Raw genomic sequence first — 16,471 nt, 5'->3', positions numbered from 1 at the left:
TGAGTACATTTTGATACATTCTTACAGTGTATAAAATATGAACACTTTTATAAGAACAAAATAACTTTTTCCTTAACACAAACAAACAAAAAAAACGAAACACCTGGGTCACCTGTATGGAGAAAAAAAAACAGAAGAGACAGCAAACAACAAAGAGCAACATAATAAGAAAAAAACAAAGCACCATCACAATAAACTAGCTAGCAGTAGATATCAATAGTTACTTAATAATAAACGATATTGTGCAGCACGCAAGATAGACAGCGCACAATGTGCTTTGAGGCAGCAGCCAAGAAAGCTGTAGTCCGCGTCTGTGAATACCCATGTGTACACCTGTGTGCATACCTGTGTGGATCAGCATGCTTGCATTCCAAAGGTTTCTCCATGTAATGATCTGCTAGGGAGTGTGGGGAGCCACAGCCCTGTCCTCTATGGTATGAAGCAGGTATGGAGGAGATCAAAACTCCAGACATCCAGAGGCCCCCAGAACACAAGAGACCAAGGAAGACCCACAGAGGGGCAGCCGCGCCACTGTCCCAGTAATCAGAATCAGAATCAGAATCAGAAAGGGGTTTATTGCCAAATGTTGAGCAGGTTTACAACATTAGGAAAATGCTGCGGTGCTTCAGTGCAAACATAGTGTCATAAATAGCACTTAAATAGACATGAAAAAATAAAAGTAGGAATAAGAATTAAAAGTGCTACGTAGAAAGATATGTGCATGAGATATACATGAGATATATACATGAGAATAAGAATTAAAAGTGCTGCGTAGAAAGATATATACATGAGTGCAGGTGGTGATCAGTGCCAAACATGGAATGATGCAGTGACACAGCGTAGGGTCATGTGTTAGTGGCGGGGACAGTCATATGGTTATTGTTCATGTTTCCAACAGCAGAGGGGAAGAAACTGTTCTTATGGCGAGAGGTTCTGGTGCGAATGGACCGGAGCCTCCTGCCTGAGGGGAGCAGGTCAAACAGACTGTGTCCAGGGTGAGAAGGGTCAGCTGAGATCCGAGCTGCACGCCGCAATGTCCTGGAGGTGTACAGGTCCTGCAGAGATGGGAGTCTGCAGCCAATCACCTTCTCAGCAGAGCACACAACACGCTGCAGTCTCTGTTTGTCCCTGATAGTGGCTCCAGCGTACCACACGGTGATGGAGGAGGTGAGGATGGACTCAATGATTGCAGTGTAGAACTGCATCATCGTCCGTGTTGGCAGGTTGAATTTCTTCAGCTGCCTCAGGAAGTACATCCTCTGCTGGGCTTTCTTGATGACGGAGGTGATGGTGGGCTCCCACTTCAGGTCATGGGTGATGGTGGTACCCAGGAAGCGGAATGAGTCCACAGAGGTGATGGGGGTGTCAGTCAGGATGATGGGGGGTAGTGGGGCTGTGTGTTTCCTGAAGTCCACAATAATCTCCACTGTCTTCTGGGCATTTAGCATCAGGTTGTTGTGGCTGCACCAGGACACCAGACGTTCAACCTCCCTCCTGTAGGCAGACTCATCCCCGTCCGAGATGAGCCCAATAACGGTGGTGTCATCTGCAAACTTGATTAGCTTGACAGACTGGTGGGTGGAGGTGCAGCAGTTGGTGTACAGGGAGAAGAGCAGAGGAGAAAGAACACAGCCCTGAGGGGAGCTGGTGCTGATGGTCCGGGAGTCCGAGACATTCTTTCCCAGCCTCACATGCTGCTTCCTGTCCGTCAGGAAGTCAGTGATCCACCGGCAGATGGGATCAGGCACATTCATCTGGGAAAGCTTGCCTCGGAGATGGTCTGGAAGGATGGTGTTGAAGGCAGAGCTGAAGTCCACAAACAGGATCCTGGCGTAGGTTCCTGGGGAGTCCAGATGCTGTGTAGGGCCATGTTGATGGCGTCGTCTACAGACCTGTTGGCTCTATATGCAAACTGCAGGGGATCCAGGAGGGGGGCCGTGAGGGTCTTGAGATGGGAGAGAACTAGGCGCTCAAATGACTTCATGACCACAGATGTCAGAGCCACGGGTCTGTAGTCATTTAGTCCAGTGATCCTAGGTTTCTTGGGGACAGGGATTATGGTAGAGGACTTGAAGCAGGCAGGCACATGACATGCCTGCAGTGAGGAGTTGAAAATGCCAGAAAACACTGGGGCCAGCTCGTTTGCACAGTGTCTGAGGGTGGCAGGAGACACGCCGTCTGGGCCGGGAGCTTTCCGAGCATTCAGATTCTTAAACTGCTTCCTCACATCTGCTTCATGAAGTAAGAGCTGAGGAGAGTCCCAGATGAGGGCTCATTCAGCAGCCGCGGAGCAGAAGCCAGGGGGAGTTGCAGTGACGCGCCCGTGAGCTCCGCCGGCAGCCAGCTGTGCCTGAGTGACCGAGCCCCAGGCCGAGAGGCCGGGGGCACCCCACCTCCGAAGTGGCCCGAGCGAGCCCCAATAAGCGGCAGCCAAGGAGTGAGCCGGTGTGTACCCGGACGCCCACCCCCAGATACAAAGAACCACCAACGCACCGACACCTGAGGGAGTCCACCACCGGCAGGGGAAGTGGTGGTGGGTGGAGATAGGCCTCCAAACCTTGGAGGGCCTGAGATGTCCCCAGAGAGGTGGCGTCTGATACCCAACCTGACATATAGACACAGACATACAGGCACACACAGACACAAACATCCATTCCCACCCTCATGCTCTCATATGCACTTACTCCACACTCAACCGACATGGAGACAGACATAAAGAGATGCTGTATACACGATCACACTCCCCAAGCGTACTCTACGAACCGGGTCTAGGTACCCTTGCCCCTGGACGGGGGAACTGCACCCAGACCCAGGTGGTGTTACCCTTTTCCCTGCGGTGGGGAGAGGCAGACCGCCCCGACTCCGCAGCAGCAGGGAGGCCCCACACCCCAGACCGCAGTCGGACGGCCAACTCCTCCTAGCCCCCCCGCTCCAGCAGGCCGCAGAGAACGGGGGTGAGAGAAGACTCCAAACCTCCCTCCACCCGCTCATTGTAGTGTTGATGCATGTGTGTTCTAAGGTGCAATTAAAACCCAGGAGGGCATGGAGCTACCTGCCAGAGAGCAGCAGGTAAGCGCATAGTCCCTCCTGCTAGCCCTCAATGTCTACGTGTATTTAAAATTGAGAGGTGGGCAACGATGCCAGGGGTGAGGTGTACTCCCTGATGGTAACTTGGACTCCGTGTATTGTGCCCACCCCCAAGATCCTATATGTATGTGTAATGAGGGTGTGAGTAATGTGAATGTCTAAGTTGTGGGATAAAATTGAGGCAGAGGCAGCCAGAAGGGGACGGGGGGGTAGCCTCCTCTGCACCCTGGTGACATACCCCTACTCCAAGGCCCTGCATGTGTGGGTGGTTGTGGTGGAGCGGGAAGAGGGAGGCAGCTGGACATGGGGAGGGAAGGAAGGGAGGGGCAGGTGACCCCTCCCTGGGGCCAGCTCCCCCGCTGACCCCAGTAAGCACCCCCATACTCCGCGACCCGCCAGGGAAAGGGGGCCCAGGCCCATCCAGACTGGGGCCCAGCGCAGCAGCGCCCCCCGGCCCCACAGAGCCCGGGACAGTCCACCCAACCCCACCACAGAGAAAACTGCACCCACCCCCATCCACTCATCTTCCAGATTACATGAGACGATAGACACCCAGGCTGAGATCTTCCTCCACCTCTCCTATATCTCCCCCTCCTGCAGAGAGTTCCTGAGGAGCTCCTGCAAGGTGTGACAATCTCCCCCACCAGTTGAAGAGCCCCCCAGGTGGCTCGACACACCGGCGGCACCATGCGCCAGGGATGGGCCCCCATGCACCCACCCGCCCACAACCCCGGCAACACACAAACCAGGACCCAAGGCCTCGAGGCCCGACCAGGGCCCCAGCCCAGAGATGGAGCGCCCCCAGAACCTCACGCCCATCCCGGACCCACCCAGGGGCAGACAGGCTACCAGGTCAGTAACCCACGTCCGTCAGCACAGACCCTCCCCTAGCCCTGCTGCACGCAGCCACGAGGAAACAGTCAGAAAAGAGCCCCCAACCGGACAGGACCGCTACCCACTAGGTGATGAAGCTGATCAAAGGAGCCCAGAGCAATTGATCTGATGTGGTGGCAGAGGCTGTATCAAGACTAATGTAATCTAATAGATAATTTCTATATTGGTTAGAATTAAGATTGTTTTTATTTTTCCAGTTCATGAGGACAGTTTTCTTGGCTATGCATAGGGCAGTGAAAACCATATGGGCTATATTCTTTTCTGAAGTGACATTATCTAAGCTGCCCAACAAACACACCAAGGGGGAAGTTGGAATGTTACATTTCAGACACTTTGATGTCTTCACATACCTCGCGCCAAAACTTCTGCACTGGTGGACAGAATCAAAGAGCGTGAATGTAATTGTCTGGTGTATTGCTTTGACAGTGTGAGCAGTTGTTGGAAGATGTAAAGCCCATCTTGAACATCCGATGACCTGTATAGTGCACTCTATGTAGTATTTTGTATTGTATTAATTGCAGACTGGGATTTTTAATCAATTTAAAGGTTTTTAAGCATACCTGAGACCAGAAGTTTTGGTCTAAACTAACTGATAAATCTGCTTCCCACTTTGCAATAGGAAGGGATATTGATTCATCTAATTTAGAAAGTGTTCTGTATATTTTAGATAATAATTTGGGGGATTTAAGAGTAAGGAAATGTGCCACACTTGGTGGTGTTTGTAATTCAACTTGACTGAGGTTAAATTTCTTTTTTATTATGGATTTAATTTGTTGATATTCTAAAAATCTTTTCTTGTTGATCACATATTGTGCAACTAGTCTGTCAAATGGGATACATTCTGTTCCCTCTAATATATGTTCTAAGTATTTAATTCCTTTACAACTCCATTCTGGGAAATTAATCATATTATTGTTTTGTAATATGTCAGGGTTATTCCAGATACAGTGGGGCAAAAAGTATTTAGTCAGCCACCGATTGTGCAAGTTCCCCCACTTAAAATGATGACAGAGGTCAGTAATTTGCACCAGAGGTACACTTCAACTGTGAGAGACAGAAAAAGTGTGAAAAAGAAATCCATGAATTCACATGGTAGGATTTGTAAAGAATTTATTCGTAAATCAGGGTGGAAAATAAGTATTTGGTCAATAACAAAAATACAACTCAATACTCAACACCCTGAACACGCCCGATCAATCAGGAGCGTTGTCATGAAGCTTTTCCTCAAGCTGCCTCCACTGAGGGAGCAGCGGCGCCCTCTGCAGTTTGTGTGTGGAAGTGCAAATGCTTACAGCACCTGGTATTCCCAGGCGGTCTCCCATCCAAGTACTGACCAGGCCCAACCCTGCTTAGCTTGCGAGATCAGATGAGATCGGACGTGTTCAGGGTGGTATGGCCATAAGCGAAAGGTCAGCTCAGAAACGGTGTTTTTATATATGCTATAATGACACATACACGCTTACGTTTTTGTTTTCTATATTTAAGTTAAAATGTCCAAACGACAAAAATGTTGGACTTCCAAATCGACCCAACACACTGTGTGCTCTCTGTCACTTTAACACTGTGCTGTAATCAACGAACATGTCTTCTTATCGTGATGTTACTGCGGGAAAAGCATTTTTGGAGCTCAATTTGAAGCTGCAGTTAATAACGAAGGTTTGCATGTTGTCGCTGTAACATATGAAGTTTAGCACAATAATATATATCAAACTGTGTAACATTTGCCACCAATAAAAGGTCTTTTTCACAGCTCTTCCATCGCTTACGGCCACACCACCCTGAACACGCCCGATCTTGTCTGAGCTCGGAAGCCAAGCTGGGTCGGGCCTGGTCAGTACTTGGATGGGGCACTGCCTGGGAATACCAGGTGCTGTAAGCTTTTGCACTTCCACACACAAACTGCAGAGGGCACTTCTGCTCCTGCTTGTGCTTAGAGGCATGAGAAGTTAACATTTATGGGTGATAAAATCCTTTTTCTATATTTTTAACATGAGAATATCAGTTTTCCATCTTGTGTTCCAGAGTAATCGGACAAAAGACAAACGTAGAACAAGGAAAAAAGAGGCCAAGTGTCTCACCTATAAAACAAAATTACTGTTTTCTGAATAGTCTCACACAGATAAACATTTGCAGGGAATACCTTTTCCTTCAAAACAAACGTCACAGACTGTGTTTTTCTTTACTGATTGTATTTGAGTAGAAACTCAGATTAAAATGGCATCAGTGCTCATAAAATGATTTAACTGTAAAAGTAGGTGTAGTGGATCACTTTGCATACATCTAGATAAAAGTGCAGTAAGCAAAGACTATAGTGGTCATTGAGCAGCTGTTCCTATAATGTGAATCTGGGATAAAGGCACAGATTATTTGTTTGCCTTTGTTTCCTGGTTCTTTCTTTCTTATCCAAATGGAAAAAGAGAGAATAAAAGTACTGTTTACAAGCAGCTTATCTATCTCATTGTGCCCACTATCATAAAATCTTGGTTGTACTGAGCACTGAGCCATCTACCACTCAAAATTGAACCTGTGTGGGACAACAACAAAGTCCAGTATACTAAGTTTCAGTAATGTGCAGTTTTTTCTGTGGAAGATGTAAATCTAAATAGATGTCCTATTGTATGCATAATATACCACTAAACTTTATAAAAGCAAATTTCGATTTATTTTAGATTTTCTCAAATCCAAACAGTGCTAAAAGCATACACACAGTCAAATATTTTTCATACGAGGTGCTGAAGGTTCTGCAATGTTCTGTCAGTGCGCCCCAGGGCAGCTGTGGCTACAATGTAGCTTGCCATTACCAATGTGTGAATGTGTGTGTGAATGTGTGAATGAATGAATGTAGTGTAAAGCTCTTTGGGGTCCTTGGGGACTAAGTAAAGCGCTGTACAAATACAGGCCATTTACTGTGCGTGTGTTTATGCTCAAGTGTATGAATAAATTAGTCAGTTTTAAACAGTTGCAATTTAAACAGTAAAAGAGTGGCACTATATTTATATATTTATAAAGAATTTCAAACAACAATTAATTGATGCTCAAAGCAGGTTTATTTAATTAATATCCAGATTTCCAATTAGTTCCGAATTCATTCAGCAGCAAATCACATCACCAGTCACTTCAAGGCTGTATGTATTATTGTAAGGTAGACCCTACAATAATACATACAGAGAACCCAACAATCGTATGACCCCCTATGAGCAAGCACTTTGGCGACAGTGGGAAGGAAAAACTCCCTTTTTACAGGAAGAAACCTCCGGCAGAACCAGGCTCAGGTCGGGGCGGCCATCTGCTGCGATCGGTTGGGGTGAGAGAAGGAAGACGTTTGTTGTAGGTCTGATTGAAGGACTGATGTGATGGTAAGTTGTCTGCTGCTCCGCTTTGAATATTGAGAGATTAGTTGATGGATTTCAAGCCAAATTGTGCCCAAGTTTAAGACCACATTCATTGGTTGTTTTTGTTGATGTTATTGTTTTGGGCTTTTTTTCCACAAGAATTTCTAGCTCCCCTAGAATTCTGGCCACCCAAACGATGATTGCTGCTGAGAGACCACAAGGTTTTGTCCCCCTGTACTATTCATGTCAGTGCAGGGGGTTCTCCTTGAGAGGCCAGGGTCGAAAAAGGGATGCTTCAGAACCTCCGAGGGTGTTATGCACTGATTTGCATCCAAGGCCAACATTTCTTTGATTAGCCTTACAAATAATGATTGGCCATTTTCCGGTCCTCGCCTAACCTTCAGCAGTTGTTCGAGGTCATCGAGACGCTTAAGTTTTATCGATCGAGTTTCCTTGGATCGATAATCTGTCTCGTATTGAAATTGTTCTGGGGTCTTAAATGTCCAGCGCTGTTCGTTGTGGTTATCCTCGATGAAATAGCTGTCAGTGTACAAGCCAGACTCTAGAAGATGATCTGGTAGCTGACCCTGGGTTTCAATTATGAATTTCAAAACATCATAATCGTCTTCCCCAGGATAGAGAGGCACCCCTGTAGCAAGCTCCACAGCTACCAGCCCCAGAAACCACATGTCAATTGCTTCGTCGTATGGAGTGCCAAGCATAACCTCGGGTGCACAATAACCAATTGTCCCCACACGGTCACCAGGAATCACTGCAGAAGCAGGACATGCGAGGCCAAAGTCTATGAGTTTGACTTTGATGGGAGACTCACTGCGGTTCACAACCATGATGTTGACAGGTTTGAGGTCAGCATGCACTATTCCCACAGAACCCAAGTTGGAACAGAGCATTTGCGAGCTGATGCAAAATTGGCCTTAGTTCTCTCATTGGGAGACCTTGGTTATTCCGGTCCCCTATGTAGTCTGACAGGCTTTGGTCGAGGAGTTCGAAATTCAAGCAAATGCGCTCTCCATCGAGGAAATAGCCGTTCCATTCGACAATGTTGCACCTGTCTGGATCCAAGCGTCGTAGCTGCTCCAGGATGAAAATTTCCAGTTTTGCCTGGAGCAGAATTTCAGGGTCGCTCTTGTTGACTTTAATAGCAACAGTTTTGTTGTTTTTTGTATCGCGACATCTGGTTACCAAACCAAAGCCTCCTTCTCCAAGGAAGGCCTCTACCACGTGGTGATCTCCTAAAATGGTCCCTTCCGTTATTTGAAGATCATCTTCAGAGGCAGATGGGTTGATGTCTCTTTTTTGAGGAAATTCAACTGAGTTTTGGAAACTGCAGCTGAATTTTTGCGATCCATGACTTTTCCAGCTTGAAGGCTGCTGAGAGAGCACAAGGAGTTCTCCCCCTGTACTATTCATGTCCGTGCAGGGGGTTCTCCTTGAGAGGCCAGGGTCGAAAAAGGGATGCTTCAGAACCTCCGAGGGTGTTATACGCTGATTTGCATCCAAGGCCAACATTTCTTTGATTAGCCTTACAAATAATGTTTGGCCATTTTCCGGTCCTTGCCTAACTTTCAGCAGTTGTTCGAGGTCATCGAGACACTTAAGTTTTATCGATCGAGTTTCCTTGGATCGATAATCTGTCTCGTATTGAAATTGTTCTGGGGTCTTAAATGTCCAGCGCTGTTCGTTGTGGTTATCCTCGATGAAATAGCAATCAGTGTACAAGCCAGACTCTAGAAGATGATCTGGTAGCTGACCCTGGGTTTCAATTATGAATTTCAAAACATCATAATCGTCTTCCCCAGGATAGAGAGGCACCCCTGTAGCAAGCTCCACAGCTACCAACCCCAGAGACCACATGTCAATTGCTTCATCATATGGAGTGCCAAGCATAATCTCAGGTGCACAATAACCAATTGTCCCCACACAGTCACCAGGAATCACTGCAGAGGTGTTACATGCGATGCCAAAGTCTATAAGTTTGACTTTGACTTGAGACTCACTGCGGTTTACAACCATGATGTTGACAGGTTTGAGGTCAGCATGCACTATTCCCACAGAACCCAGGTGGAATAGAGCATTTGCGAGCTGATGCAAAATTGGCCTGATTTCTCTCATTGGGAGACCTCGGTTATTCCGGTCCCCTATGTAGTCTGACAGGCTTTGGTCAAGGAGTTCGAAATTCAAGCAAATGCGCTCTCCATCGAGGAAATAGCCGTTCCATTCGACAATGTTGCACCTGTCTGGATCCAAGCGTCGTAGCTGCTCCAGGATGAAAATTTCCAGTTTTGCCTGGAGCAGAATTTCAGGGTCGCCTTGTTGACTTTAATAGCAACCGTTTTGTTGTTTTTTGTATCGCGACATTTCGCTACAACACCAAAGCTTCCTTCTCCAAGGAAAGCCTCCACCATGTGGTGATCTCCCAAAATGGTCCCTTTAGATATTCCAAGCTCATCTGAGCCGAAGGATGGGTTGGCTGACATGGTGTAATGTGTCTGTTTGCGCTGTGGATTGGTGAAAAACAAAATTGAACTTGTTTTGGTTTCTCTCGTAAATTGCTCTTAAAACTTCTCGAAAGGGTTTTAGTTGCTGCAGGTCAACGTCTGTGAAGCATAAAGTAACAGGTGAGCGCTCCTATTTATGGGTTTTGGGATCAAAGCAAAGTTATGACGTCAGAAAGGATCAAAGCAAAGTCACAAGCGATCGAAGCGATTCTAATATGTGCGCATGCGCACATATGAGAAGCGATCCAAGGGATTCTAATATGTGCGCATGCGCACACGTGCTTGCTTGTGTAATATTGTTCACACTAAACTTGACCCTAATCAATTTAATATCAGTCAATCAAAGAAAATGTTAGTTTTGGAAAATTTTAAAATGACATAACTGACAGTTAAAACATTTTTTGTTCATGTATTTGTATTTCTATTGTCTTCGGGGTTTTTTTGCATACCATGTCAAGCTTTTCTGTATATAGTCATGTCGTAGATTTCGGAGCAAACAAGAAATTGAATTGGATTTTAATATTGCAGTGCTTGGATTTCGGATTTGGTGCTTAAAACTTCTTGAAACTGTAACCGTATTTCATTCACCACAAATAACTATCTGATTGAATAGTTTTCTTATCAGATAGAGAAATAAAATGAGTCGCAAAGTCTAAAAGCAACATTTCTCTGCCTGGGCTGTACCTCTGCACGTTAGTCTGTTTCAATGTGTGACCCCCCACCCCCTCCCTGATCAGTCGGGGGTGAGTGCGCTAATGTGCCTGGAGGCCGTTTTAATGAGTGTTTGCTGGAAAACGAAAAATACAAGAAGGATTTGTACGTTTTCACAACGGGGGAGTTTGCGTAAGTACTAGTAAATAATTTTCTCGAGTGTGTACGTTACACATGTTATTTGTTTAAAATTGGTATTATTATTTTGCTAGCTAGCAAACTCGCGGGATAAAGGATTGAAGTGCACTCAGTGCGATACAATACGGTGCCGCTATTCTAACCAGGGGCGGAGCGTGGGGGTGGCTTACTGGGCTTAAGCCCGGGTTGTTTTGTCAGAAGCCCGGGGTATTTTGGAGTGTAATTTTTTCATAGTTAGATGCCTGGCAGACAACTGTATAAAACAAAAAGTACACACAATATTCGAAGCACATAGTGCACACTGTGGGAATTTACGACTGTGCGTGAATCCCCCCTGATATTGGTATGATCCGAGCTCAGGCACTAAGCGACTGAGCGAGGGGGCGGGGCAGCTGCTGCCCGTGAGTGCGCTGTTGGAGAGACGGAGCCAGCCATACTAAGGAGAGCTTAAGTTTGACCAGGTACCAAAGCAAATAATTCGTAGCGTACAAATAATGTAAATATGACAGTGCATCACGAAAGATTGATATCAAACTGATCACTTGACCAATATTACGTTACTTGCTCTTCAAGTGAATAAACAAATGGCGAAATGAAAAGCCGAACAAATGCTATTTTTTTTAGAGAGTCTTAGCTTACGTGTGTTTATTTCATATTTTCAGTTCTTACCCTCCCCGACTAAATCGGTTTCAGTTATGCACTGAAATATAAGAATGGACATTAGAGGGTTCTTTCAAAGAAAAAACTCAGGTAAATGTTATTTTATATATTATGCTTTGTATGTTGTTCAGTATATTTCTATGCAAAACAAGAGGGATTTCAGTACACAGCAGGATATTCACATTTGTAACCAGATATTTACACTTTAGAGATAAAACATAAAACATTTTTACTGTACAACATCAATTTAGAGTAAACTTTTGTTTTAGATAAATATTGAAATATATTTTGAATTAGTTAAATGTCAGAATAAAGAGACAGAGCTTTCTGTTTTTTATCACTTTCATCAAATTTAGGAGTACATATACACTAAGTTTATTGTTAATTAATAAGAAACTCCAGACGATTCCATTCTGAGCTGCAGAAGCTTCTGATAGGTTAGTAGAGTCCATGTGAGTAAATTGGTGGCACAGCTGTGGATCCATATAAGGAAAAACACAGAGCCTGTTTCTGTGACATGGGAAAATCAAGAGATATCAACCAAAACACCAGGAAAAGAATTGTGGAGCTCCATAAGTGTGGCTCAATTTTGAATACAATTTGGTGCCATTTACAATTAAGAAATACAGATAGTTTCTCTCTTTACTCTTAAAGTTAACAAATATGTTTTTTATATTTATCAATCTAAAAAAAAATAAACATTTAGTCTGATTTGATGTTACAATTAAAAAAATGTTTGTGTTTTTATCTGAAGATTTTGTAAATATCTGTATATTTGATGATTGTCAGCACAAAGAGAGAGAGAGGAACAGAGAGGGAGAGAGAGGAGAATGAGGACAGAACAGAGATGAACAAGAGCAGGTGAGACACACATGTTAGTCAAATGGTCGTTTGCCAAAAGTATCACCGTATCACAGGTCCTCATGTATCTCGTACCTAGTGTTTCTTTTTAGGTTTGTTATTTTTCAAATTCTATATTTATTAAGTTCTGCAGGCTTGTTTGCACAACAAGGCTAAATAATTATATAAACTTTTCTCAATCTAAATATTGTACTTTGGTAAAATTAAAAAATAAATGTAGTGCAGGTCTATGATGATTTTTAGTGCTACTATCATCTAGTTCTGATTCTGGTTCTGTCTTGGTTAAGTCCTCAGTAGTCCTGATTTTGAACTGTTGTAGTCCTGTTTTAATTCCGGATCAGTTCTGGGTCTGGTTGAATTGGGGTTAGTCCTCGTGTCTTGATACAGCCCCGACTTTGTTCTGCCTTGCTGCTTAATTAAAAAACTAGTTTAAGGTGTCCTGCATATGTGATATATATTTTTCCCTATATGAAGTCATTGTTTTTTGAACAAAACTCAAAACAGAGCCAATTAATCTTTCAGTCATTTCTACCCCCCCCCCCCCCCCCCCCCCCCCAAGGGGAAAAAAAAAATCCCACATGCATACGACCCTTTTGGGCTAAGCCCCGGGTGTTTCAAATGTCTGGCTCTGCCTCTGGTCTGGGCCTCTTTGCTTAGGCTGCTGCCCCCGCGACCTGGCCTCGGATAAAGCGGATGAAGATGGATGGATGGATGGAAGAAAATCGTGAGAGAATCGTGATCTCAATTCTAAGCCAAAAAATCGTGATTCTCATTTTATGCAAAATCGTGCAGCCCTAAATCAGATCATCATCCATTGTACGTAAAACGTACAGCTTATTGCACCAGCAGCATCTGCTCTTATATAACTATCATTAGCTTACAGCTTTAAGTGTTTCAGGTACGTGCTAACTAAAAATAAAGACAAGATGATAGTTTATTAAATTTTAATGAAATTTGCAGATTGTTTAGGTGAAGTTTAATAAACTCAGCCGTCTGCTCCTTGCTATCTAAAATATAACAGGACACCGGAGTATATTCTCCAGCATCTCACACTTCTGATAATCAGTTGTCTGCTTGACGTTTACTCAGCTGTGTAAAAACTATAACTTTAATCTTAGCCAAACCGATTTGCTCAGGAACAAATAAAATACTAAAAAAAGCCAAACAATAACATTTTTAAGTTATCTAAGTGACTTATATCATGTTTAACCTGAGTAGCGAAAGACGGCGGTGGGTTTGAAAACGATTTGCCGGGAGTCCGTGTTCTCACCGGCTCTAATGAGCCTTGCTCCCGGCTAGCTATCGAGCTAGTGACTAACAGACGTCTCTGAAAACGTCGGAGCGCTTTTGAAATATGTGGTGTCTTGATAAACTGAGCAGATATTTGAGGTTTACACAGCTACACTCTCGCCTGAAAACATGTTAAACGTTTATTTTGTGACCCAGAAAGAATAATAAGAGTAATATTAAAACTAACTAGCTGCCGCCATTGTTGGAAACTGAGCTGGGCTGCGCTATGAATTCTGGGACACAGCTTCTTCTTCTTCGGGGTTTAACGGCAGCTGGCATCCTTGTACATGCAGTGCTGCCATCTTCTGTTTCAGTCCATTATTACACTCTTAAATCCTACTACTTATTCCTGCGTCTTTTGTGATCTTACAAAGCTTCAAACGACGATTTTGATAGTCAACTAATCGTGGCAGCCCTAGTGTGCATCAGACTTTCGCCCCCCTCTTCTTTGTCACTCCAATGTTCTCAGCTCAGGCTGCATAGGAAGCTGGCATTTCTCTTGCCGGGCTTATTAAAGCCTGTGCTTTAGAGCTCTGGAGGGGGGCTAACACTCGAGGGGGACATGACAGTCATTGGCAGCGACAGCAGTTTAGTGACAGTTTCCTAATGTCAACAGTCACATGGACAGGTAAACATCTAAACGGATAGAAGAGAGGTGGATGGAGAGAGACAGGGAAGGTCAGAAGTTGTGGATGAACTCAGCGTGCGGTTCCTGCGTCTTCTTTCCCTGCGCCGTGCAGCTGCTTCAGTGGGTATAAATCCTCATTAGGATGGAAATGGGAAGGCAGACTAACAGAGACGGCTGCTGGAAATGAGTGGGAGTAAAAACGAGATGGAGATGAGGGAGTAGATGATCAAACCTTCAATGTTTTCAACTTTTTTTTTCTTTTTTTTAACATCCGTTGGGCTCCCAGACGGCCAATCAGTCCTTCTGTCTGTAAAGACTGACAGTAGCTGCTTTTTACTTCTCATCCCTCCCTTCTTTGCACCTTTCAAAACCAACTCTCGTCTTTACTGCAGGGCTCTAGACTAATTTTTTGCCATGGGCGTACCGGTACGCCTAACTTTAAAAAGTTAGGCGCACACAAATTTTATAATAATTTATATAATATAATGTGTTTTTCTGGATACGCTATGCTTTTTCAGCATTCAAAGATTGATGACACCGTGTCAGAGCACTGGCTATGAATTTCAGAAGGATCAGGACTTAACTTAACAGAAAAGTTAGCAATAGTTCTTTTCCTATTACAGCTACATCCACTTCTGTCGTGCCTAGGCTGCTCACTAGGGCTGGGTATCACCACTGATTTCTATAATCCATTCGATTCCGGTTTTCAAAGTCCCGATTCGATTCAACTTAGCCTCAGACAGTCAGAAATATTATAACTCTGATCATTTATCAGTACTGACTTCATCAGAATTGTGAACATCACAGCAGATGCCTTTGTGTGAAAGTAACTGAGAATAAAACACAGAAAAACATGAAGGAGATTTTCCTGGTCTGGCTTTTTATAGCAGATAACCTTAAAAATATTCTACAATGTTCTGCATATGAAGTTTAAATTGAACAACAGAAAAAATAGGCTTTCTTGTCCGAGGTCATTTAAGTGAAAAAAAGAAAAAGACAGCAGCCGACAGCGCTGTAAACAACGGTAGACTGGTGGGTAATAAGCGAATGAATAATACAGAAAACAGAGATTGGAGACGGGAAACTGTTCTTGAAGTATAGAGAGAGATAGAGAGAGAGCTAGCTGTGCATGGAGTGTGATTTTAATAGTCGTGGAAGCAAAACAGCAAAATTAATGACATTGATCAAATGTGAAGCGCAGTTTGCTGCTTCTTTTGCTGCTGGCTCTGTGAATTTTGGTTGGAGAGACAAAACCTGCAGCTCAGGATCAGCGCAAGAAGACGTAATCGCAGCGCGGACCGGACGCATCAGGATCGCTAAGCTCCGACAGCGTGTCCGTCTACGAGCCGTCGGGTGAGAAAGCCGAGAAAGACAAAGTTGATTCTGATGCGTCGGGTCCATTCTGTGTTTACGTCTTTGTGTGGAATCAGTGTACCTGCTCTCATTTACATGGATTCGCATTTGCGACCAAATTGGTTGCACTCTAGAGCCCTGTTACTTGATGAAAGTTGGTTTTGCAGAGTTAATCTTGCAGCTCAGCCACAGCATAGCCCTCAGCAACCAAGAGCATGCTAGCGGGCCGTTGTTATTATGTTATTACTGTGCTTTTCGGAAAATAAGGCACTCTAAAAATCAGTCCTTTGATTTTTCTGGAAATCGACAGTGCTCCTTATAATCCGGTTTGCCTTATGTCTCTACCAGCTTTGCACATCTACAGACTGAAATCTTTGCCCATTCTTCTTTGCAAAACAGCTCCAGCTCAGTCAGATTAGATGGGCAGCGTTTGTGAACAGCAGTTTTCAGATCTTGCCACAGATTCTTGATTGGATTTAGATCTGGACTTTGACTGGGCCATTCTAACACATGGATATGTTTGCTTTTAAACCACTCCATTGTTGCCCTGGCTTTATGTTTAGGGTCGTTGTCCTGCTGGAAGGTGAACCTCCGCCCCAGTCTCAAGTCTTTTGCAGACTCCAAGAGGATTTCTTCCAAGATCGCCCTGTATTTGGCTCCATCCATCTTCCCATCAACTCTGACCAGCTTCCCTGTCCCTGCTGAAGAGAAGCACCCCCAGAGCATGATGCTGCCACCACCATATTTGACAGTGGGGATGGTGTGTTCAGAGTCATGTGCAGTGTTAGTTTTCCACACAGAGCATTTTGCATTTTGGTCTCATCTGACCAGAGCACCTTCTTCCACATGTTTGCTGTGTCCTCCACATGGCTTGTGGCAAACTGCAAACGGGACTTCTTATGGTTTTCTGTTAACAATGGCTTTCTTCTTGCCACTCTTCCATAAAGGCCAACTTTGTGCAGTGCACGACTAATAGTTGTCCTATGGACAGATTCCCC

General features: G+C 44.5%; 1 non-coding gene and 1 pseudogene across 1 annotated transcript; one reads left to right on the top strand and one right to left on the bottom strand.

Moving 5' to 3' along the window:
- Nucleotides 1–5,266: 5,266 nt before the first annotated feature.
- LOC147336709 (5S ribosomal RNA) lies at nucleotides 5,267–5,385 on the bottom strand. The gene has a single exon (XR_015128695.1). It is a non-coding gene; the product is annotated as a 5S ribosomal RNA (ribosomal RNA).
- A 356-nt stretch (nucleotides 5,386–5,741) lies between these two features.
- On the top strand, nucleotides 5,742–5,860 carry LOC147336708 (5S ribosomal RNA; annotated as a pseudogene).
- The last annotated feature ends 10,611 nt before the right edge of the window (nucleotides 5,861–16,471 follow it).

This window comes from Aulonocara sp. 'chitande type north' Nkhata Bay, linkage group LG3 (assembly GCF_057382095.1).
Source record: "Aulonocara sp. 'chitande type north' Nkhata Bay isolate Kocher_YH1m ecotype deep benthic linkage group LG3, A_spYH_male_GT1.1, whole genome shotgun sequence".
Taxonomy (NCBI): Eukaryota; Metazoa; Chordata; class Actinopteri; order Cichliformes; family Cichlidae; genus Aulonocara; species Aulonocara sp. 'chitande type north' Nkhata Bay.
Note: the sequence above shows the minus strand (reverse complement) of the source record. Positions and strands in the feature narration are given on the sequence as shown.